We start from the raw sequence: 24841 nt of genomic DNA on the forward strand, positions 1-24841 counted from the left end.
GCGAGTCCCAGCAGGAATGACCTATGTTGACCATGTCTGTATCCACCTCTCCCGCAACTTGGACATCTGGGGAACAAAAGGGATATAAAATAAATTGATATATTTCGTGAGAAAATAAGGTGCAGCAATGGTGGTCAAATTGACTCCTAATTTCATCACAGCCCCTTTGAGATTTGGCTGCTTGGCCAGAGCAAATAAGTATTTAATTTGCAATATAGATGTGTGGCCAGCATTATGGTTAGATGCTTTTTAATATATAAAGTAGAGTAGGTGGTATTGAAGAGTACACCATGGCTAAAGATTAAGAGGGCAATCAGAGCTCTTGTGTGGCAGGTCTCAATGAATATCACAAAAACAAAATATCCCCCCCAAAAATCAAAACACTTATGTACCATATTTAGATTTCCAGCTGCAGACCTCAGCATGTGTAATCTGGATATATTTTAAGGGTACACTACTACTGAAACACAAGTGTATTAATATATTAATTTGCTATTTTTTACTTACAACTGATACATTATATATTGTGACAAAGGGAGTTAGGTATTTAACTTTTAATAGAGGAGTTAGGTATTTAGCTGGCAATCTCCAGATAAAGACTACAAACGGAGTTATACTTTGGACAGTAGTGCACCTAAGTTAAAGAGACACAGTGGAGGACATATGTGTAACAAACAGGGGCGGATTCATACTATTGCTATACCCCGGGCGATTTTAGGGGGGGGCGATTTAGGCCCCGCCCCCTTTCTAATTTCTAAGGCTGCCGGCGGCTGCACAGTATGTGCAGGTCCGCTCGGCAGTGACAGTGTGCTGCCCCGCTGCTCTGATTGTGTTTAAAACACAATCAGAGCAGCAGGCAGCACACTGTCACTGCTGAACGGACCTGCACAGTGTGCAGCCGTCGGCAGCAAGCCCCTGCTAGGGGGGGCGATCGCCCCTCCCCTGGATCCGCCACTGGTAACAAAATGATGTTAAAAAGTCAGATTTAACTTATATATTTTAAAGTGGTTTAAAAGCATCTCTTTCCACAACTAGCAGAAGCTGGTCTCTGTTACTTTAGCATTAGGGTCACAAGCAAAGTGTATGCAACTTTATATGATGAATTACTTTGCTATCTTGACAATAAAAGGTAAAAACAAGAAGGCGCATGACCTGAAGTGTTCCCGTGTCACAAGAGGTGTCAGAAGTGGGATGCTTAGGGAAGCAAGTTTCCCCTATCCAACCTGCGCAGACATTAACATGGAGAAAGTTTTGAGAGCCCTCGTGAATGTGGCCACTGCACAGCAAGAGCAGCAAGCTCAGGTGCTACGAGTTGCAGAGGCACAGGAGGAAAACACCAGGCTCTTAAGGGAAGAGTTAGTCCAGGCAAGGCGTGACAGGAATGTAGCACCTGGTCCAGGTCTGCAGAAAATTTCATCAGCTGATCACATAGAAGCGTATCTGGTGTTCTTTGAGAAAGCTGCAAAAAGGACAAATTGGCCTCCTAAGTTCTTGCTGACAGGCTGGCGCCCTATTTAAACAAAAGAAAGTTGCTGTCCGGCGCTCGCAAACAAACAATACATAAATCACTATGTGTCATCATATACATAAAGGAGAATTTTGTCCACAATATAGCTATATTGGAAATAATTCTTACCTGCCTATGTCAAGGAAACTCATGTAGGTCAGTACCTAAGCTACTGATACAAATTTATATTCAGGGTGTCACATTCAAAATCTTCCCTGAACCTCCATCTTATAAAGCATGCTGCACCTGGAGGGAGTGGTCAACTCCCAGAAAAACAAACTAGAAATTAGTGAAAGAGAAAAAGGCGCGCTTCTTTAAATAAATGAAGTGAGCACAAGGGAATACATTTTTTTTTAGATGACAGCCAAGAACAATTGACACCAATGTGCCAAGTGCATGTGATCCATATAAGCTTGCTGGCAAAGCTCATTGAGCTTATATCGATCTGGATGAGGACTGGGCCTCTGATTACCCGACCATAAAGTCGGAGATATTAGCTCGCATTAGGGTTTCGGAGCCAGGCTGTGCCCAGCGATACCACAGTGGCGATATGAAAAAGATGAACTGGTCAGAGCACAATTTACTGAGCTTTCCAAAATGAAAAAAAAAAATGGCTGAAGCCAGAGGAGAATTCACTTGTTTGAATTAAAGTTTAGATCACTGCATACAGGGGCTGGACCACTGTCTGCAAAGATGGGTGCTGCAATCAGACCCACAAACTTATGAAGAGCTTTCCACAGTGGTAAAGCGGTTTTGTGCTTTACAGCAAATGATCAAAGCTCCTGCATTTGTGCCAAAGCCGATGCCATGTCAAAAGCCAGGTTTTACAAACCTTGCTACAGGGCCCAATGGTAAAACTGTGACACAGCCAAACCAAAATGCTAATCTAGGTGTCACGGAAGGAATTCCACGACACTATCCACATCATCATCATGATCATCATTTATTCATATAGCGCCATCATATTCCATAGCACTTTACAATTGGGGACAAACAAAGTAAACTAATAAACAAACTGGGTAAAACAGACAAAGAGGTGAGAAGGCCCTGCTCACAAGCTTACAATCTATTGGACAATGGGAGTTTGACACATGAGGTTAAGTCTACATTTGCAGTCGGCCCAGCCAGACTGCAAAAGTGACTCATAAGCTAAATGATCCTGTCACACAACAATGTTCGTCAAGGGGTAGTTGTATAACAGGTGGTAATAGGGTAATGTAGTGAGGTTAAGATGGTGGTTGAGGAATATTATAAGCTTGTCTGAAGAGGTGGGTTTTCAGAGAACGCTTGAAAGCTTGTAGACTAGAGGAGAGTCTTATTGTACGAGGGAGAGAATTCCATAAAGTGGGTGCAGCCCAGAAAAAGTCCTGTAATCGGGAATAGGAGGATGTAATGAGTGTGGCTGAGAGACGCAGATCTTGTGCAGAGCGAAGTTGCCGAGTTGGGAGATATATGCAAGATATATATACAAGAGAGGAGATGTATGTTGGTGCAGCTTTGTTGATGACCTTGTAGGTTAGTAAGAGTATTTTATATTGGATTAGGTAGAAAACAGGCAACCAGTGTAGAGACATACAGAGTGCATCAACAGAGGAATAACGATTTGCAAGGAAAATCAATCTTGCCGCAGTGTGCAAAATAGATTTTAGGGGTTTGAGTCTGTTTGGGAAGGCCAGTAAGGAGGGAATTGCAATAGTCAATGCGGGAGATGATAATTGCTTGAATTAAGATTTTGCAGTGTCTTGTGTGAGATATGTGCGAATTCTGGAAATGTTTTTTAGATGTATGTAACATAATTTAGATATCGAGTGAATGTGGGGAACAAAGAATAGGTGTGAGTCAAGGATTACACTTAGGCAGCGAGCTTGTGGGGTTGGATTTATGGTCATGTTATCAACAGAGATAGAAATGTCAGGTATGCTCTTGTTGGTAAGTGGGAATATTATTAACTCTGTTTTAGAAAGTTTGAGTTGGCGAGAGGACATCCAGGATGAAATGGCAGAAAGACAGTCAGTTACACGGGACAACACAGATGTCGAGATATCAGGAGAGGATAGATAAATTTGGGTATCATCTGCACAGAGATGATACTGAAATCCAAAGGAACTTATTCGATTTCCAAGAGAAGCGGTATAGATAGAGAACAGCAGAGGACCTAGCACTGAGCTTTGCGGTACTCCAACTGATAAAGGAACCGGAGCAGAGGTGGCCCCAGAGAAACTAACAGTGAAAGAGTGGTTAGAAAGGTAGGATGAGAACCAGGATAGAACAGTGTCTTGAAGCCCTAGGGAGTGCAGCGTTTGTATGAGAACAGAGTGGTCAATGGTGTCAAATGCAGCCGAGAGATCCAGGAGAATTAGGAGAGAGTAATGGCGTTTAGTTTTAGCAGTGATCAGATTATTGACAACCTTAGTCAATGCAGTCTCTGTGGAGTGTTGAGAACAAAAGCCAGACTGAAGAGGATTCAACAGGTTGTTTGCAGTAAGGAAGAGTGTGAGGCGAGTGTAGGCAAGTCTCTCTAGAAGCTTGGAGGGGCATGGCAGCTGAGAGATGGGACAGTAATTTGAGAGAGTTTGGGTCAGAATCTTGTTTTTTTAGAATAGGAGTAATCACTGCATGCTTGTATAGTGACTGAAAGATGCCAGTAGAGAGCGAGAGAATACAGATTTTAGTTAGAGGTGAGATGAGCACAGGAGACAGGGATCTACCAATTTGCGAGGGAATAGGATCAAGAGGACAAGAGGTAGAGTAGGAGGATAAGAAGAGAGTAGAAATTTCCTCTTTCATTTGTGGGGTCAAATGAAGAGAGGGTGTCAGAGGTTGGTGGGAAGGAATTGAGCCAATTGTTTGTCGAGGAAGAGAATACCAATTCTAGTCTGGTCTTATCAATCTTGTCCTTGAAATAGGAAGCAAGATCCTGGGCACTGATAGTGGATGGAGGGTTTGGGGTGGGAGGACTGAGAAGAGCTTTAAATGTCTTAAAAAGACATTTGGGGTTGGAAGCCTGAGCATAGATAAGAGATTGGAAGTATGTTTGTTTTGCAGTGTCCAGGGCATTTCGATAGGAGCGGTAGATAGGAGTATATGTGAAGAAGTCGTTAGAGGTGCGAATTTTACGCCTGTGATGTTCTGCTTTACGGAAAGGTTTTTGAAGATTTCGCATTGCTGTAGTGTGCCACGGCTGACATCGAAGTAGACGTGTAGTATGTAGTGTCGCTGGAGCCACTTGATCAATGGCTGTTGCTAAGGTTTGGTGAAAATGAGGTACTGCCATCTCAGGGGAGGAGAATGTAGAGATAGGGGAGAGAAGGTGTTGGAGAGAGGTGGAAAATTGTTGAAGATTAATAGAATTAAGATTTCTGCGGGGTATGAGGAGGCTTGGTAGAGTTAGACAGTAGAGAGGTTAGAGCAGTGGGGGTGAGCATGTAGCTGATAAGGTGATGATCCGAGAGGGGGAAGGGTGTGTTAAGAAAGTTAGAAAGTGAGCATAGTCTAGAGAAAACAAGATCAAGGCAGTGGCCATCCTGATGAGTAGATGATTCAATCCACTGCGAGAGGTCAAGTTAGGAGGTTAGAGAGAGTAGTTTGAAAGCAGCTTTGGAAGGTGGGTTATCAATGGAGATGTTGAAATCACCCAAGACGAGAGTGGGGATGTCTGAAGATAAGAAGTGAGGGAGCCATGCAGAGAAATCCTCAATAAATTGTTGGTGTGCTCCCGGGGGATGATAGATCACTGCAACATGTAGAGAGAATGGATTAAAAATGTGAATAGCATGTACTTCAAAAGATGTGAACGTGAGTGATGGGACATTTGGTAGAACTGTGAACGTGCACTGTGGGTAGAGAAGTAGTCTAACCGCACTGCCTTGTCTGTCTTCAGGTCTGGAGATGTGGGTGATTTGGAGGCCACCATGTGAAAGTGCTGCAGGTGAGGCAGTGCCTGATTGCATAAGCCATGTTTCAGTTATTGCCAGAAGGTTAAGGTTTTTTGAGAGGAAGAGATTATGAATGGAGGTAAGTTTATTACAAACAGATCGTGCATTCCAAAGGGCACATTTAAAGGACTTTGGAAGAGAGGGGAGGCAGGTAATGTGTTTGAAGTTTGCTATAGAGCGGTAGTGTTCTGATGTATGTGTGTGTGAGGAGTGTGGGGTCCTGGATTAGGTGATATATCACCGGCTAATAGAAGCAGAGAGAGAGAGAAAGATAGGTAAAGGGGATTGTAAGATGTGTGATCTTTTATTTTCTGGCGACAGGTGAAGGCTGTACTTGTTAGAGATAATAAATAGGACAACAGTTCATGGGTGTTAACTAGAGGTGAGTGGAGTAATGCAGGTGCAATGAGGACAAATGTTTGTGTTGGTGGAGGGGTGAAAGATGACACAGTCCTAAAAATAATGCCATTAAAAGAGACCAAGAAGAGCGATTTGTTAAACATTGTGATGAGAGTAAAAGCAAAAAAGTAAGGGCTTTTTAAAGAATTACCTCTTTGCAGTGTTCCGTATAGATAGACAAGTATTGCAGAAATAGACTTTGCAGATATAGCTTATTCCTGGGAGTAATCCAATGTAGTCCAATGTTTGTCCAACTGTGTTTTCTAACTGTGCATTTTCGTCCACTTTATGAGAAAATACCACTTAGTGTACAAAACACACACGTCTCACCCCACATACGTCACCCCATAGACTGAAGGTAAAATGTATTCAGGATAATTTAGGAACACACTACAGCTGTGCTAATTGGTCAGCTATTCAAAGGAAAAGAAAACATTTGTTGAATAGGCTAGAGGAGGCCACATACCTATCATAAATTAGACATCAATAAAAGACTGGGCCAACCTAAGTTTAAACAGATAACAATTTCCTATAACATACTTTTAAACACAGTTGCAGAATTATTTACACAGATTAATGATCAGAATAGCAGAAGTATGGATGGACATACTTTTAAACACAGTTGCAGGGATGAATTACACAGATTAATGATCAGAATAGCAGAAGTATGGATGGGCATACTTTTAAACACAGTTGCAGGGATGAATTACACAGATTAATGATCCACATGCGGTGAAGCATGGACAGCCCAAAGCAGCATTGGCTGGTGAAGTCATAGATGAGCCCTCCCCTCCTGTCGGTGAGGGTACTAATTTTGTTTGCTTTGCAAAACTTTGCTAATGAACAGCTTAATGATGCAACTTTAGAACATGCATTTAAAAGTGTGACTGAGGTGAACGGAGTAGCGAAATCCACCCAGCCTGCAGAAGGTATAACATATTTTGTTGTTAACAATAACTTTCTGTATATATTTGGTATTGTACAGTGAGAAAAGGTAAAACAGTTAATGGTTCCTCAGAATTAGCACATACACTTGTGTGGAACACCTGGGGGAAGATAAGACACAGGAACGAGTTCTGCTCAGGTTTTACTGGCCCAGTGTACAAATGGCATTGAAAAGATAATGCCGATCATGTCCCATTTGTCAGAGAACCTGTCCCAAATCCATGTATAGGGCACCTCTAATCCCAATACTGATAGTGCAAGTTCCCTTTGAATGCATAACTATGGACCTTTGGGGACCATTGGAGAAATCCGCTCATGGGCACCAATATACACTAGTTGTGCTTGACTATGGACAGCTTGGTGAAGCGCTTTAACCGCACATTAAGCAGATGCTAAGGAAACCCATGACACAGCAAAAAAATATTGGGGTCCTCTTATCCCATATTTGAGGTTTTCCATCCATGAGGTGCCTCAAGCTTCAACAGGGTTAAGTCGCTTTGAGATAATGTACAGGAGACAGCCCAGGGGTATACTGGATATGTTGAAGGGTGGGTGGGAGCAGCAATGCCCTATTGTTACGAGCCGCGGCGGTGCCCAGCCGCCGCGACTAACTCACCCGCGTCCCGGCCGTCGCCATGGCGACCGGGACGTCATTTCCGGCCATAACCCGGCCGTTGCCGGGGCAACCAGCAGAAGCTTCAGAGCTGCGTCCCGGCAATAGGAGGAAGCCGGGCGCAGCGTTCTATAGCCTGTGGGCTAATTAATATGGGCAGATTATAGGAGGCAATTACAGGCATTAGCCTGCAACTGTGCAGGCCAGGAGCAAGCCCTGATTGGCTCTATTAGTGACTGCTCTATTAACCTGCAGGAGTGTGTTCAACCTGTGATTGGTTCAGCTGGGTATTTAAGGCAATGAGGTCTGCTGCCTCATTGCCGGTTATAGCTTCTGTGCTCCAGTCTGCTGACCTGCTTTGTTCCTGTTCCTGTGTCCTGATATCTACGTTTGACTCCCCGTGTATGACCCCCTGGCTTTGTATTGGACTTCGCTCGTGTTTCCTGTGACCCTGATCCTCGGCTTGTTTACCCGTTCTGCTACTTTGCCTGTGACCTCTGACCTCAGCTTGTTCATCGATGCTGATACCTGCTGCCGGCCTTTGACCTCTGCGTGGACCTGACTCTTCATGCCTGGGTTCTCCCCAGCCGGTACACACTTCACGACCCTCTGTCAGTCTGCAGCCCAGTCTGTCCCCACCATCAGGGGCTCCAGTGAACACCTGACTGGCAGAGTAGACTCCGGGTTGTGTTGTGCCGGCTGGAGGGTTTCCTAACATTATAACCGGCCGTCTCACGGAGACAAGGTCAGAATGGATGCAAGTGGATCCACACCGTCTCCGGCACAAACCCTAGCAGGCCATGTTGAGTCCTTGTATCAGAGGATGCAGGGATTGGCTGAGCGTATGTCTGTTCAAGAAGAAGCCACAAAAGCTTCACAACCTACTCTAGATCCCATCTGTGAGCCCAAAATGAATTTACCGGATCGGTTCTCCGAAAATAGAACCCTGTTTCGGAACTTCAGGGAGAGCTGCAAGCTCTATTTTCGGATGAGACCCCGCTCCTCCGGTTCAGAGCAGCAAAGAGTTGGGATTACTATTTCCCTTCTACAAGGTGACCCCCAGTCCTGGGCGTTTTCTTTGCCACAGACCAGTCCTGCCACGCAGTCCGTAGACTCCTTCTTTGAGGCATTGGGTCTACTGTATGATGACCCGGATCGAGTGGCCTCCGCGGAAGCTCATCTACGGTCTTTGAAACAAGGCCGACGGTCGGCAGAAGAATATTGCGCTGAGTTACGTAGATGGTCACCTGATAGTGGATGGAACGACCCTGCCTTACGTAGTCAGTTCTGTGTCGGCCTATCCGAACAGATTAAAGATTCTTTGGTGCAATACCCGTCTCCTAGCTCTCTGGAGGATCTGATGCACCTCTCCATTAAAATTGACAGGAGATATAAGGAGCGGAAAACTGAAAAGGAAACGGCATCACCTCCATCCACCTTCATTCCTATCTCCCAGGTTGGTGAGGAACCAATGCAATTGGGAGCATATCGTCTTTCCTCTGAAGAAAGAGACAGGAGACGGTCACAAGGCTTATGTTTGTATTGTGGCACAAGGGGCCATTTCTCCCATTCTTGCCCAAACAAGTCGGGACGAGCATGCCTTGGGAACGAGGAGAAACTTCACTTAGGTCTGCAGATCGTTTCCCCGAAAAATGCACTATTGGTCCCTGCACAGCTCACGTTCAGTGCTCGTTCTACGAAACTATCAGCCTTCATTGACAGTGGAGCTGCTGGCAACTTCCTTGACATCGAGTTTGCCCGCTCTGCTGGGATTCCGCGGATTAAACTCCAATCTGCCATTACGGTATGTGGCTTAGATGGTAGTCCGTTGCCAGGCGGCAAGATTACTTGGGAGACCCCACCACTACAGTTGAACATTGGCGCTCTCCATTCGGAATCCATAGTCTTACGTCTTATCGAATGTCCGTTGGTTCCTTTAATTCTGGGCCACCCTTGGCTATCCTGCCATAACCCCGTCATGGATTGGACAAAAGGAGAAATTGTCCAGTGGAGCCCCCATTGTACACAGTCTTGCTTGACACTACCTCTACGTATTATTCAGTCTATTCCGGAGCAGCTCCCTTCTCAGTATCATGACTACTGGGATGTTTTCTCCAAAAAGGCTGCTGACACACTACCACCGCACCGCCATTTCGACTGTGCCATTGAGCTCATTTCGGGCTCTAAATTACCCAAGGGACACTTGTATCCTCTCTCCGGTCCAGAGACCAAATCCATGCAGGAATATATTGACGAAAACTTGGAGAAGGGCTTCATCAGGCCATCCAAGTCCCCAGTAGGAGCAGGGTGATTCTTTGTACCCAAGAAGGACGGTGGACTCAGACCCTGTATCGATTATCGAGGGCTGAACCTTATTACGGTTAAGAACACCTACCCCCTTCCCCTCATCTCCGTTCTTTTTGATCAATTAAGAGGAGCCACTATCTTCACAAAAATTGATCTTCGTGGAGCCTATAATCTCATACGTATTAGAGCAGGTGATGAGTGGAAGACGGCGTTCAACACGCTCTCGGGCCATTACGAATACCTGGTCATGCCGTTTGGCCTGAGTAATGCTCCTGCCGTATTTCAGGATTTGATTAATGAGGTGTTACGTGAGTTCCTGGGACACTTTGTTGTTGTTTACCTTGATGACATCCTCATATATTCAAAATCGTTGTCTGCGCACCAGGGTCATGTCAGACAAATCCTACAGAAATTACGGGAACATCACCTCTACGCGAAACTCGAGAAATGCGAGTTCGAGGTCCAGAAGGTATCCTTCCTCGGTTATCTAATCTCCTCAGAAGGTTTCTCCATGGACCCAACCAAGGTCCAAGCAATTCTGGATTGGATTCAACCGAATAACCTCAAGGCGGTCCAGAGATTCCTGGGATTCGCCAATTACTACAGGAGGTTTATTGGCGACTTTGCTGATATCGTGGCTCCTATTGTCACCTTGACCCGCAAAGGAGGTGATCCAACTGTTTGGTCACAGCAGGCAATAAATGCATTCAAAACCCTGAAGAAAGCTTTTGTGTCTGCTCAGGTTCTCAGACATCCGGATCCTAGGGTACCGTTTGTTCTTGAGGTAGATGCTTCTGACGTCGGTGCTGGGGCTGTCTTGTCACAAAAAGACCCCCAGACCCACCGCTTACATCCATGTGCCTTTTTTTCCCGTCAGTTCTCATCAGCGGAAACCAACTATGACGTGGGAAACCGAGAATTGCTGGCAATTAAATGGGCCTTTGAGGAATGGCAACACTGGTTGGAAGGCGCTGCACACCAGATCTCCGTTATAACGGATCATAAGAACTTACAGTATATACAGTCAGCCAAACGTCTGAACCCCCGACAGGCTCGGTGGTCGCTGTTCTTCACTCGGTTCAACTTTATTATCACCTATCGTCCTGGTTCCAAAAATATTCAAGCGGACGCCCTGTCTAGAAGTTTCCTGGCACATCATGCTCCGGTCACCTGCCCAGAGCCTATTGTTCCTGTGTCTATGATTCATGCCGGATTAATTAAGATTTGAGCTGTACCTTACAAAGGTTCCAGAGGTTGGCTCCTGATAACACTCCGGTAGGATGTTTGTTTGTCCCAGTTCATCTAAGGAAGACAGTCCTTGCTGAGGCACACAACAGTCGGACTGCTGGGCATCCTGGAGTCTACAAAACACTGGAAATCCTTTCCCGTACTGTATGGTGGCCGTCTCTGTCTGCTGACGTCAAGAGTCACGTCAGGTCCTGTGAAGTTTGTGCCAGGAACAAAGTTCCCAGGACTCGCCCGGTAGGTCAGTTAGTTCCGTTGGCCGCCCCTGCTAAACCTTGGACACATCTGTCCATGGACTTTATAGTCGATCTGCCACCCTCTGCGGGACACAATACCATTTGGGTCGTGGTAGACCGGTTCAGCAAGATGGCGCATTTCATTCCACTCACTAGGCTTCCTACTGCTCGAGATTTGGCAGTCTTGTTCATTCAACACAATTTCCGCCTCCATGGACTCCCTACAGACATCGTCTCCGATCGGGGTTCCCAGTTCATAGCGCAGTTCTGGAGATCATTCTGTACCCTCCTGGGAATCAAGGTCAGTTTATCATCTGCATACCACCCTCAGTCAAATGGGCAGACTGAAAGGGTTAACCAGTCCTTGGAGAAGTTCTTGCGATGCTACATATCGGAGTTCCATGACAACTGGTCCTCCTTGTTGCCCTGGGCAGAATTTGCCTGTAACAACTCCTGTCACTCATCCACCAAAACCTCTCCGTTCTTTTGCAATTATGGTTTCCACCCCAGATCTAACTCTTTGTATTCACTCCAGTCCGTTGGTATCCAGGAGATCCGTTCCACTGCCAGGGATCTCAGAGTTGTCTGGAAGAAAGTACATTCATCGTTAAAACAAGCCTCACTTGTTGCAAAAAAAAAATCGGACCGACACCGTACCCCCTGCTCCCTTAAGGTTGGCCAGAAAGTCTGGCTGTCTACAAAAAATATCAGGCTCAGACAACCTTGCAAGAAATTGGGCCCTAAGTTCATCGGGCCGTTTCTTATCATCAAGCAGGTGAACTCCGTCGCATTTAGGTTAAAAATTCCAGGCTCGTTAAGAATTCCAAACACCTTTCATTGTTCCCTATTGAAGCCAGTGCTTTATCCTGGTCAAGCCCAGTCTTCAAGTGTGCCTGGGAGAGGTTCCAGTGGGCCACAAAAATTCGTGATTCAAAAGGTCCTTGATTCTAAAAAAGTTCAAGGACAGGTGCATTTCCTTGTACAATGGAGGAATCGCGGATTGGAAGAGCGATCTTGGGTTCCGCGGAGACAACTCCATGCCCCAAAGAAACTGAAGGAGTTCTTCAAAAAATTCCCTAGAAAACCGGGATGTCGGGGTCCCTCGACCCCTCCTCAAGGAGGGGGGTACTGTTACGAGCCGCGGCGGTGCCCAGCCGCCGCGACTCACTCACCCGCGTCCCGGCCGTCGCCATGGCGACCGGGACGTCATTTCCGGCCATAACCCGGCCGTTGCCGGGGCAACCAGCAGAAGCTTCAGAGCTGCGTCCCGGCAATAGGAGGAAGCCGGGCGCAGCGTTCTATAGCCTGTGGGCTAATTAATATGGGCAGATTATAGGAGGCAATTACAGGCATTAGCCTGCAACTGTGCAGGCCAGGAGCAAGCCCTGATTGGCTCTATTAGTGACTGCTCTATTAACCTGCAGGAGTGTGTTCAACCTGTGATTGGTTCAGCTGGGTATTTAAGGCAATGAGGTCTGCTGCCTCATTGCCGGTTATAGCTTCTGTGCTCCAGTCTGCTGACCTGCTTTGTTCCTGTTCCTGTGTCCTGATATCTACGTTTGACTCCCCGTGTATGACCCCTGACTTTGTATTGGACTTCGCTCGTGTTTTCTGTGACCCTGATCCTCGGCTTGTTTACCCGTTCTGCTACTTTGCCTGTGACCTCTGACCTCAGCTTGTTCATCGATGCTGATACCTGCTGCCGGCCTTTGACCTCTGTGTGGACCTGACTCTTCATGCCTGGGTTCTCCCCAGCCAGTACATACTTCACGACCCTCTGTCAGTCTGCAGCCCAGTCTGTCCCCACCATCAGGGGCTCCAGTGAACACCTGACTGGCAGAGTAGACTCCGGGTTGTGTTGTGCCGGCTGGAGGGTTTCCTAACACCTATAGAGCCAAATATGGTACAATTTGTGTCTCAAATGCATGAGAGGCTGGGAAAGTTTGGACATATTGTACAACAATATGTGCAAGAGGCTCAGGAATGGCAGAATAGAATTTATGATAAAAGTGTGGTAGTTCGATCTTTCAAGCCTGGGAACAATGTCCTAATCCTAGTCCCAACCCAGGTGCCATACACTTACCTGCTCACACACTGTGCTGCTGATTCCCTCTGTCTCTGTGTTAGATCAGCACTTCCTGGTTTGGGCGATCACATGATTGTGTCTGGGAGGCAGCATATTCAAACCTGCAGTGTACATAAAGCCTACTCTGACAGTCTAACAGTGTCAGCGCCACAGGTTTCCACACCCAGACTGACTTAGTGTTATGTTGTATTGCTGCTGACCTTGGTTTTCCTGTGAATCATTCTTGGAAAGTGCTTCTGCCTGTTAACCCCTAGTGTACCAATCCTTGCTTGTTTTGACCTCTCTTTCTCGGATCCTGAATATGTACTGCACTATGTTTACCAGATTCCGGCCTCTGTTTGACTAGCTCAAAACCAGGCTAACACGTGTATCCATCACTCCAAGGCTCTGTGCATTCAAACAACGAGAGAATTGTTACAATTTGCTTTGACCAATCTCGATGGATCCTGCCCTCTCCCAGGGACCTCCTATATTACCTGGTCAGGGGAGTTGAGAAGCATAAAGTTAATCTGGAACATTTAATAAAGTCTCTCCAAAGATTCTCCACATGTCTGGATTCACTTCAGGAAACATTGGCGGCACCCATCAGTGGATACGGTCCTGCCTGCGCCTGTGGTCTTTCAGCTTCGTATTACTAACCCTTCTAAATTTGACGGGCGTCCCGAGTCCTGCAGAGGATTTCTTAATCAATGTGCCATACAATTTGAGCTCCTTCCTGGGAACTTTCCCAGAGAAAGGTTAAGGTGGCCTGTATTAATTCACTGTTGACTGGCCAAGCCCTCGCATGGGCATCACTCCTATGGGAGAGGAATAATCCTCTACTCCACAACTGTGCTAACCTTCCGACCACGTTCAAGAGGATTTTTGACGAGCATGGCCGAGTTTCTAATGCAGCAGCCGCAATTCTGTTTTTACATTAGGGCTCACACTCCATTGGTCAGTATGCCATTCAATTTAGAACTTTGGCTTCTGAACTGTGCTGAAATGACGAGGCTTTGATTGCTACATTTTGGCAAGAGTTGTCTGACCGTATTAAAGATGAATTGGTCTGAGGGGAACTTCCCTCTTCTCTCAAAGAACTTATCTCCTCGTGTAACAAGGTGGACCTCCGTTTTAAAGAACGAACACTTGAAAAGACTCAGCCTTGTTGGTCCAACTTCCAGACTCCTGTTGCTCTACCAAAGGAACCCATGCCGTTAGGTCGGTTCCGTCTCTATAGTGAAGAGTGAGAGAGAAAATTCTAGGATAAACTTTGACTGTATTGCGGTGACCCAGGTCACATTTTGGGTATCTGCCCTAAAAGGACAATGCCTAACGGGTCCAGAAAGAGGTCTCGTTAAGTTCTCTTAGTCCCTCTCCAGCATTATTGGACTTCCCTTCTGCATACTGATTTTGTACCTCGCTACCGCCGGTGTACCAGTCCTTGGGTAGACGACCTGCTTTCTGATTTCCCTTTCTATCCACTGTGCTGCGCCTAGTGAGTGTTCAAAAGGCCGCGACCTGCTTGTTTCCGGCCCCTAAAGTCCATCCTGCCTTTGCGGCGGTTCTTGGTGAAGACCGGGGGACCTGTTAGACTCCGCGCCTCCGTTCTGCCAGCGCAAAACCAGGCTAACATGTGTACCCATCACCCAAGGACTCTCTGCGTTCAGACAATGAGACAATCGTTACACCAGGAAAAGCAAATTTTTTACCCACTGGCAAGGTCCGTATGAAGTCCTAAAGGCTGTTGGTCCTGTCAATTACAGGGTCTGTTGTTTGGGAAGGAGGAGGGAGGAACAAATATACCATGTCAGTCTCCCTAAACCTTGGTATGATGAGGACACCTTTCCTCTGGTAGTGAGAACTGTCAATAAAAATTCTGACGTGCTCATAGATCCAGTTTTATCCGTTAGACAGAAACAACAGATTGAGGAAATTATATGCTGGATCAAGGATGTCTTATCTTCCATTCCTGAGTGCACTATTTTAATTTACCATGATATTGTCACTCTCCCAGGTGTTATCGTAATTCAGAAGCCATACTGCATTCCCAAAGTCAGATGGGCTGATATGAGTCTTATTGTAGGAGAAGAATGGAATAGAAAAACTTATCCTGTATCTGAGTTGAAAGTTATTTTCCGAAGGAACAAATATATGCAAACGAGAAGAATGAGTGTCTCGCCATAAAATCGGCTACAGAAGCTTGGGTCTACTATCTCCTAGGCAGAGACTTCTCATTATTTACAGATCATGCACCATTGCGGTGGATGCAGAACAACTGGGAGGTAAATGCCAAGGTGACCTTTTGGTTCTTGGCACTGCAGCCTTTCAGGTTCTCAATAGAACATAGACCCAGGATTCTGCATGAATACACAGATGCACTGTCATGAAAATGTGCGCCCCCCTACTTTGTGACACTAGAGGAAGGGATATGTGACAACGGGAGTGGTTTCTAAAAGAGGAGTTAGGTATTTAGCTGGCAGTCAGCAGAGAAATGCTGCAAACAGAGTTACACTTTTGTACACTAGCACACCTTAGTTAAAGAGATACAGGTGGAGGACATACTGTATGTGTGACAAAATAATACTAAAGAGTCTGATTTAACTTACATATTTTGAAGTGGTGTAAAAGCATCTCTTTCCACAGCTAACAGTCAGCTGACAGGGAGTGTCTGCAACAAACAGGGCACCTGCATTGGACTCCTTTTTAAAGGCAAGGTGGAAGTGTAATCTGTCGATCATGTTCGGGCTGTAGGAGGAGGGCAAACAATCTAAACCTGTCATATTCTTTTGTTTAGCATGACCCATGTCAGGCAGTGCCCGGTCTCTAGGGAGCAAATATTTTTTACTTTAGCATTAGTGTCACAAGGAAAATATGATTTACTTTGCCATCCTGACTATAAAAAGCAAAGTAAAAGCAAAAAGATTTCTTGTGTGCATCACCTGAAGTGTGCCCATGTCACAATATATATATATATATATATATATATATATATATATATAAATATGTTTACTTTGCAGTTTGATAATATACAATAGGTGTAACTTACATAAACCTCAGCTTTATCCTAAATCACACATCCTTTTGTATGGACATAGACAGCTAAACATGTTTTAGTTTACAGAAGTGTCAAGATGTCATTTGTCAATGTTTGCATTGGCTCCACTATCATTTATCTAGCTTTGTCTAGTTTTCACGTATGACCACTTCTACTTCCAAACTTGTTTAATCTTCCCCTGACACACCTTGTACATAGTTTCAAGAGGAGAACATTGTTATTCTTAGGAATAAATTATCTTATTTAATTATTTAATTTCAATCAATTCTTTTCCTTACATTATTATAGTGACAAACGCAATGCCAGCTTACCCCCTGGAACAAAATAATTTCCATGAAATCTTAATTTATCTACACTAATTGGGCCCATGAATGTAGCTCTGATGGGCTAGAAAGGTTTAGCAGTCAGTGGCAGATTGAAATATATTTTAATAGGATCTTTTAAAAAAGTACCCAGGGCTAATACAACTTGCAGACATTGCACATTCACACTCATTGTTGCAAGCTTGACATGTAAAGGAAATAAATTGAGGTCGTAGTGGGGGAACTGCTGTATAGTCCAAAGAAATTTGCATTTATTGCAAAATACTTATTTATACTTGCTGGGTCTGAATCATTAAGAAGAGCAAAGCAAATACAAGGATTAAGTTTCCTACTGGATAAACCATTTTCCAATGCAAGGGGGCAAATTAGTTTATTATTTTGCACATAAAAAAAATGCTGGCTGCTTTTTCATATAGCAAGCAAATAGTTGATATGTGGAGATGTGCCCCGGAGCAGGGCCCAGGAAGAGGGCGAAGATGGATCCCGCTGCTGTGCCCATGCTGACCAATCGGCGGCCAGATGACTGAGCCAATCCTGGCTCACCTCCGGCCGTTTAAATTACTGGCACCGCGGAGATCCAATGAGCGCTCGCGGCAGCGTTGAGTGATAACGTCACAAAGGCGGTTATTTAAGCCGCCGGGGGCCGACATCTTGTCAGAAGTTCGGTGGAGCAGAGAAGAGAGGACGTCGTGGGAAAAGAAGATAGAAAATGCCGGTGGAGGTGGCAGGGTGCCCTTGTCAAGGCAAGGAGCTACCCTGCCACAAGAATAAATCGCCGTAAGGGCTGAGAGTGCCCCAGAACTCTGCAGAAAGCTCTGCGCCAAATGGGAGAAGAGTGGTCGCCGGCTGGAGGGTCTGGAAGACCCGGAGAAGACGTTGGGGACAAGCTGAGTGTCCTGCGCAGAGCAGGTAAGTATACTTTGCTTAGTTAGGATGGGCACAAGGCCCAGGGGCACTGTCGGGCATTAGGCCCGTGGCATCAGTTAGTGGGAACAAGGCCCTGGTGCAGATAGGCATAGGTAGGGAAATATAAAGAGCATAAGGCCCTAGTTAGTTGGGCTCAGAGCCCATAGTCAGATAGGGGGCATAAGGCCAATAGTTGGGGCACAAGAGCTTAAAGCCCATAGTTAGAGGGGCACAATGCCCTAGTTAGCTGGGCTCAGAGCCCAAGGCAGAGGGGCCATAAGGCCCATAGTTGGGGCACAAGGCCCTGTAGGCAGCTGGGCATAGAGCGCATAGTCAGAGGGCATAAGGACCCTAGTAAGAGGGCACCAGGCCCTGGAGGTAGAACGGACGTGAGAGCCCATAGTTAGAAAGGGTGCAGTTCCAGTGTTATCTGAGTACAGCTAGATTATAGTCCTAGGCAACAGCAGAGCAGAGGGCTCCCATTAGTGCTATACTTAACCGTCTGGTTAGATAACAGAGGTGTGTATTCCGTGGTCAGCCTTATAGATATAGCAGCAGAGTCTTATTACGCCTGTGTGGTGAAATACTGTATTGTGCTTTGTATTTGGTTGTGCTGTGTGTGTTTATTTAAAGGTGCAAGACCCCCATTAAAGGTAGGCGCTTGTTTTCTACTGTTTTCCTGTGATAATCTGTGTCTGTGGGGACAAGGGGTAGTTTGAAGCACACACACAGTTAAGGAAGAACACACGGTAATCTTTCCGTCCTGTAGGTCCCTGGGGTTACGTTGGTCTCCTGAGGCAGTGATTGGGCACCTCACTGGCAGTGCAGCACAGCCCTTTTGAATTCCAGCACTCAGTCCCATGGTGCCAATTGGGTGTTCCAATCTAAGTTCCGGCAGGGTCACTGGCGGTTCCAGATTGTGGCGGTGTTCAATTTGGATGAAGGCGACCGCTTCAAGTTCTGGTAGTAGCCACTGGCGTTTCCTTGTAGAAGCTGCCACTCAGGTGGTGCATTGCTCAAGTGAGCCCCGGTCGTGCATCAGGCGACTGGTCCTTGGGATTCTGTGAGTGACCCCATAGTGAGAAGATAGTCTTCTCGGTACGAGCTGGGTGAGAGTTTTAGGATCATCCCTCCGGAGTTGAACGTGAACACCGGCTGGTGTTCCCCGTAGGTAGAGGGAGGAGGCTTAGGGAGTGCACTACACCCAGTTTATAGCAAAGTGGCGTTCCTGACCATTAGTTAGTTGTAGGGTCGGACCGCCTGTTGTTAGCTAGTTCCAGTTGTGTGGGTTGTACATACTAGCCTCACTTGTAGAGTAGAGCGAGGCTGTGTTGTTTTCTGTCTTCCACAGGTGACGGAGAGGAGCAGGAGAGCAGGGACCTTAAGTTGGAGTGCCCAGGTGAGTATATCGCTCTATTCCTTCTTCTAGTCCCGCGCCCTTGGCAAGAGCAAATCGAGGTGGCGGCAAGCGAGATTGACTTGAGTGTCTCTGCTCATTGCCGTGGTCTCAGACAGTCCTTTCCTGGTAGGCACAGCCTTGATTTCTGTTTCTTATGTAGAGGGAGTTGGAGTGAGGTGACAGAGGTTCGGTTGCTGTCTGCTGGGATAGGAGAGCGGCTGGGGTGACTCAGAAGCGGACGGAACGTGGCCATCATTTGGCAGGTAAGATATTTGTGTACGTCTGTTTTTTGCCCTGTAGGCTTTACAGATAGCTTTACATTTACAGTGAAATTTAAAGGTGATCTAGGACATACCCTAATGCAACTATAAACTGTCAAAACATTTTAAATTTACCCCCCCCCCCTCCATTGGAACATGTTTTGTCCAGGTGAAAATTTACACCTTTTTTTTGCTTTACTTTCCACTATGTGAACTAATACATTTGGGGTTGTACACTTGATGTGTGTTGTAATGAACTTAGATGAGGGAATTGTTGGGTCTTTTAATTAAACTGTAAAATGAATAGTGATCAGCAGGCACATTACATAGTTGCAAGTATTCAATTGGATGATTGCATACAAAAATAATGTCTTCTGATGGTCAGTACCTTCATCACTGCCCAGGGCTCATGTCCAATTTAATATTTCACTGTCAGTAAGTACCAGAAGAGTATCTATGCTTAAAATGTGTTTACTGGTAAAAACTTTATAATAGAGATATTAGCAGAGAGGTGCATATACAATGAATACTGACTGTAAAGTTTTGCACATTCAAAAAATGCTTACAGCAAAAAGAATAAAGAAGAAAACGGTGTATATAACTTTAATTCAATACTGGTGCATAAGCAATTTATGAATCAACTTTTATCCATACTTGCCAACTCTCCCGGAAAGTCCAGGAGACTCCCAAAATTCGGGTCAGTCTCCCGGGTTCCCGGGCGAGCTGGCATTTCTGCCGCATCCCACTTTTTACCGAGAATCGCGTCATTTGACGTGATTCTCAGTGATTCACACCATTTTAGAGGGGCGGGAGGGGGCGAGGCCAATCGCGTCATTTTGGCCCCGCCCAAGCAGCGGGATCGTGTGGTGGGGCCAAAATGAAGCGTTGGCCTCGCCCCACCCCCTCCCACCCTCCAGTCACACCCCCTCTAGTTGGCAAGTATGCTTTTATCCAATTATTGGACTGTTGACAGTTAGTTGACAATGAGAGAGTTAACAAAAAAAAAAAGTCCCTGAAAAATATTTATGTTTACATTAAGACCAGAGTAGGAAAAGAAAGAGAGAAGGCACTCCAGTCCAAAAACATATTTCGCTCTAAAAACACTTTAATTGATAATGCTTCTTAAGAATTCACATTTCCACATATTCCTCGATCCTTGGGGCGAAATATTAAAATAAAGATTAGAAAAGCTTAAACAGAATTATATAAAGTGCTCTGTTAAAAATTATATTTCAAACCCTTAAGTGGGACTGATAATAGTTTGGAAACCTCATATACTTACCTATAATATGCTTTATTATAAACATACATTTCTCCAGATTGTTTTTGTTATATTGGTGTGCTGATGTATGTTAATGTTAATAAATGTAATTATTTATACACTGATTTGTATCTTTGTTGTTTGTTCATGGATGCATAAGATATCAGAAAATGCTTATATGTGTCAATCTTAATAAACTTGAGTACTTTCTCATAGTTTTATGTCTTGAATATTTATTCATGGATCCATTAGACCTTAGATGCCTTTCCCAAAAACATCCATTAATTCACTCCCACTATTTTAGAGAAACATAGGACACAGTTGTTACAAGTCCTTAGTGTGAATCATGATTTCTCTTAATTTTTTTTCTCTTTTCGGATTCCCTATCTAATGTTTTCTAAACATATTTGGGGGTAGATTTACCAATAGCCAATTAGCCCTCTTTCAGAGGAAAAAGTAGGCAAATTCCTTCGCAAATGTATAGTAAAAGGTATTACACTCAATTACCACTAGTAGTGAAACAATCAAATGCAATTAAAATGCGATTGACATAAAAGCAAACAGTAAAATAAACAAAGATTTAATAAATAAATGGTCACACAAGCTGGTAGATAATGAAAAATAAACAGTACATTTACCACCGATGAAATTGGTGCAATAAGATAAATCAACAAATGTCCAAAAAAAAATCGCTAAAAGAATCCTATACCAGCAGGCATAGATCAAATATATAGTGTGGAACTAAAAAACTCCAGTTCATATGTTGCAGATAAGTTCTTCCACAGTAAAAGGAGAATGTTGAAGCTGAAAAAAACCCACTATACCTGGTGGCTCACGGTATTCCCGACCATGGTGTGGTGGCAATAAGGGTACCTGATCAAGCTGTGAGGATACGGAGGAAAAACGACTTGAATGGTGAGCAGATAGTCGGCTAGCGGTGGAGATCATAAACCATGTGGAATAAGGAGTGTAAGCGGAGAAACTGGCGTGCGTTCCACGATGGAACGCAGAGACCGGAAATCCTGTGACGTCAGCGGAAGTGGGTGTGTCAACCAACGCGTTTCATCTGCAAGGCAGATTTCTTCAGGGCATGTGAATGAACATAGTAACGGACTGTTGTATAAATATATATCGCACCTGTTAGTTAACTATTGTCCAATAAATGTAATTAAAGTATATCCACTGTGCTTAATTGTCTCAATGACACAATAACAGATACTTGTATACACGAAAGGCATATATACATTTACATTATTAGCAAGTACTAAGAGTGGACTCACAGTATATAGTCATATAATAAAGACTCATAATCAAAGAGGGAATGAATTAAAAAACGAAACAGATTTGTTTGACATCATATAACATAAAAAAAATAGATAATTCTGAATGGCCATATTAATGATGGTTCCAAGAATAGGACTAACATAAATTAGTAATCAAGATGAATAAACTTGATATCATCGTTAACTGAAAAGAATAATTGGACAGTACTCCATATAGATATTATATTGTATGCTCATATCATCATAAAGTTGGTGTCAAATGTATCACTGACAATGGTCTCAATTGCATATATGAAATAAACTAAAAGAAACAAATTCTCTTATAAAAGGTTATGTTTAATATTAATACAGTACTAGAAACACTAATAAAATGACTTAGATAGCTGGTTGGTCTAAAATTAAATGATGTTGGTAAGTCACGTTCTACAGAGGAATAAACTGGGACCTAATAGGACCAATATAAGTAGGCATAAAACACAGAATCATGAAAATCTGTTAAATCGGTAACCAACCATAAACGAGGATCTGTATATTCAGTGATATGGAACATTGCGTCATGGTGAATGAGAGGTGACTGGTCCTGTCACTAATTGTCACCGTATTGGGATTGATCTACTACATGTCTACTACCGTACCGGATATTCCCGGGAGGTCACCCTCCCGGTACTAGACCGGCTCCACTCTGCAAGGCTTCCAAGATCGGTGGAGATTGGGCATCGCCAGGGTGGTATGACCGTAGTATTCATGGAGATACTTACCCAAAGGGACAATAGGACACGGGCACTGAAATGACACCAACTCATAACTAATAAATACCCAATGTTTCTAATTGGTAAACCCATACTAAACTATAATGAAACATCATACTCCATGTTTAATCCTCGTGGTGTTAAAGTATTGAAATAGAGGATCAATTTGGATTCTTCCCTATTAATGTTTTTAATTGGATCTCCTCCTCGCCAGTTATTATGTACACACTTAATACCTAGAAATTTCATCCCTACAGGATCACAATTATGTATGATTTTGAAGTGGTTAGAAAGGTGGTGTTTATCAAACCCATTTTTAATATTTCTGATGTGCTCACCAATTTTGACCTTCAAGGGTCTGATTGTTCGACCAATGTACTGCATGCCGCATGGGCATTGTACAAGATAAATAACGTTCTTGGTATTGCATGTGATGAAATCTTTGATAATATACCTTTTGTTATCATAAAATGAAGAGATCTCAGTTGTTCCTTGCGTGTTTTTGTGTTTGATGGTACGACAATTGGCACATTTGCCACAATGATAGAATCCTGGTTTCTGACTATTTTTCATTAACCAGTTAGTGTGTATAGTGTCATCTTTAATGTGTTTTTTTACTAGAACTTTTTTCAAATCTGGCGCTTTTCTAAAAACTACTTTTGGTTTAGCAGAAATTAGGGGGCCCAGGATTTCATCCTTTTGTACAATGTGCCAGTGTTTATAAATAATATGTTTCAATTGGTTGGCTTCACTGGAGAAATCAGAAACAAAGTATATTGGATTGTCTACACTGGTGCCATTATTAGAAAGATTAGATTGTGTTTATGTTTTGTATTTCAGTAATTGTTCTTGATCAGTGTTTAAGAGTTTATTGAACGCAGTATCAATGGTATCATTGTCATACTGTTTGTCCTGAAATTGAGACGTGAGTTCTGTACCTTGAACAATGTAATCCTGTATGTTGGTGCAATTTCTTCTATTCCTTGTAAATTGGCTAAATGGGATGCTCTTAAGCCACTGCGGGTGGTGATGACTGGTTAAGAGGATATAACTATTAACATCCACTTGCTTTCTGTATGTTTTAGTGGCTAAACTATTGTTTTGTATAAAGATTTCTAAGTCGAGAAATTCTATGGATGACTGACTATGGTTAGCAGTAAAATGTAAACCGCAACTGTTGGTATTAATATGATTTAGAAATTGTAAGAGGGAGGATTCTGACCCATCTCATATAATGAGGACATCATCGATGTACCTTCTCCAGAGCACTAGATTTGCCTCCCAGCTATTATTGGACCAGATGTTATGGTCTTCCCAAAAACTCATGAAGATATTGGCATAGCTAGGGGCAAACCTAGTGCCCATTGCAGTCCCTTGTGTCTGTAGGTAATCCTGAAACCAAAAATAGTTGTGTTTGAGAATGAATTCAATATTTGTAAGTATGAATTCTATCTGACTTCTGTCCATTGTGGGGTCTTGTTCTAAGAAATATCGTGTACTGATAATACCTAAATCGTGCCTAATAACAGTATAAAGCGATGTCACATCACATGTGACCAGCCAATATCTTGGATCCCAAGTGATATCCTGCAGAATCTGTAAAACATGTGTGGTGTCTTTTAAATAGGCTTTTTGGGCCTTAACGAATGGTTGCAAGTAGGCATCGAAATGCAACAAGCATCCAAAGCCCTGTTTCCCTAAGAGCGAAAAAAGAGGAGAAAAGAAAGAGGAGAGAGAGTGAAAAGAGAAACACAATCAGCAAATCAGGTCAGCAGAGAAGGCCACACATACCGTTTACAGGCATTAGATTTTCATCACCCCAACTGTTGAATTTTCAGTATGATAGCTCCCTCCACTGCCACTGACGAAGCTGCCCCAATACGAAATGCATGAATGCATGCCAAAATATAGACTTTCGAGCCTAAACCACTCCAATGAGCATTTGAACATAACAGAAAACTGATATTTGGACGGGGGGCAAAGGCCCTGGTAAACCAGGCAGGAACCCCCACCCTGTGGCCAAATCAGGGCATACTCCGTAACCAGAGACACCAGGAAAGTACAATAAACACCACCCATAGGGAACAGGGGACCTTATATATGACCATGTTTTTGGCAAGCATTCCTGAAGGCTCACTGACCCTGAAAGCACTAAAGAAAAGCATAACTTATGCAGTGTTAATCAACACATGATCAAAATCATGTGCAGTCACCTCCCTAACAGTCCTCAACATGCACTCGAGCAAAGCTGGACTAATGGGCCGCCTTTGATCCGGTAGGACAGGGCGCACTCGCGACTACCCTTTTAAGGCTTTGACTATCTGCCAGACAAAAGCAGGACAAGGCATGC

This window comes from Mixophyes fleayi, chromosome 11, assembly GCF_038048845.1.
Source record: "Mixophyes fleayi isolate aMixFle1 chromosome 11, aMixFle1.hap1, whole genome shotgun sequence".
In the NCBI taxonomy this organism is placed as follows: domain Eukaryota; kingdom Metazoa; phylum Chordata; class Amphibia; order Anura; family Limnodynastidae; genus Mixophyes; species Mixophyes fleayi.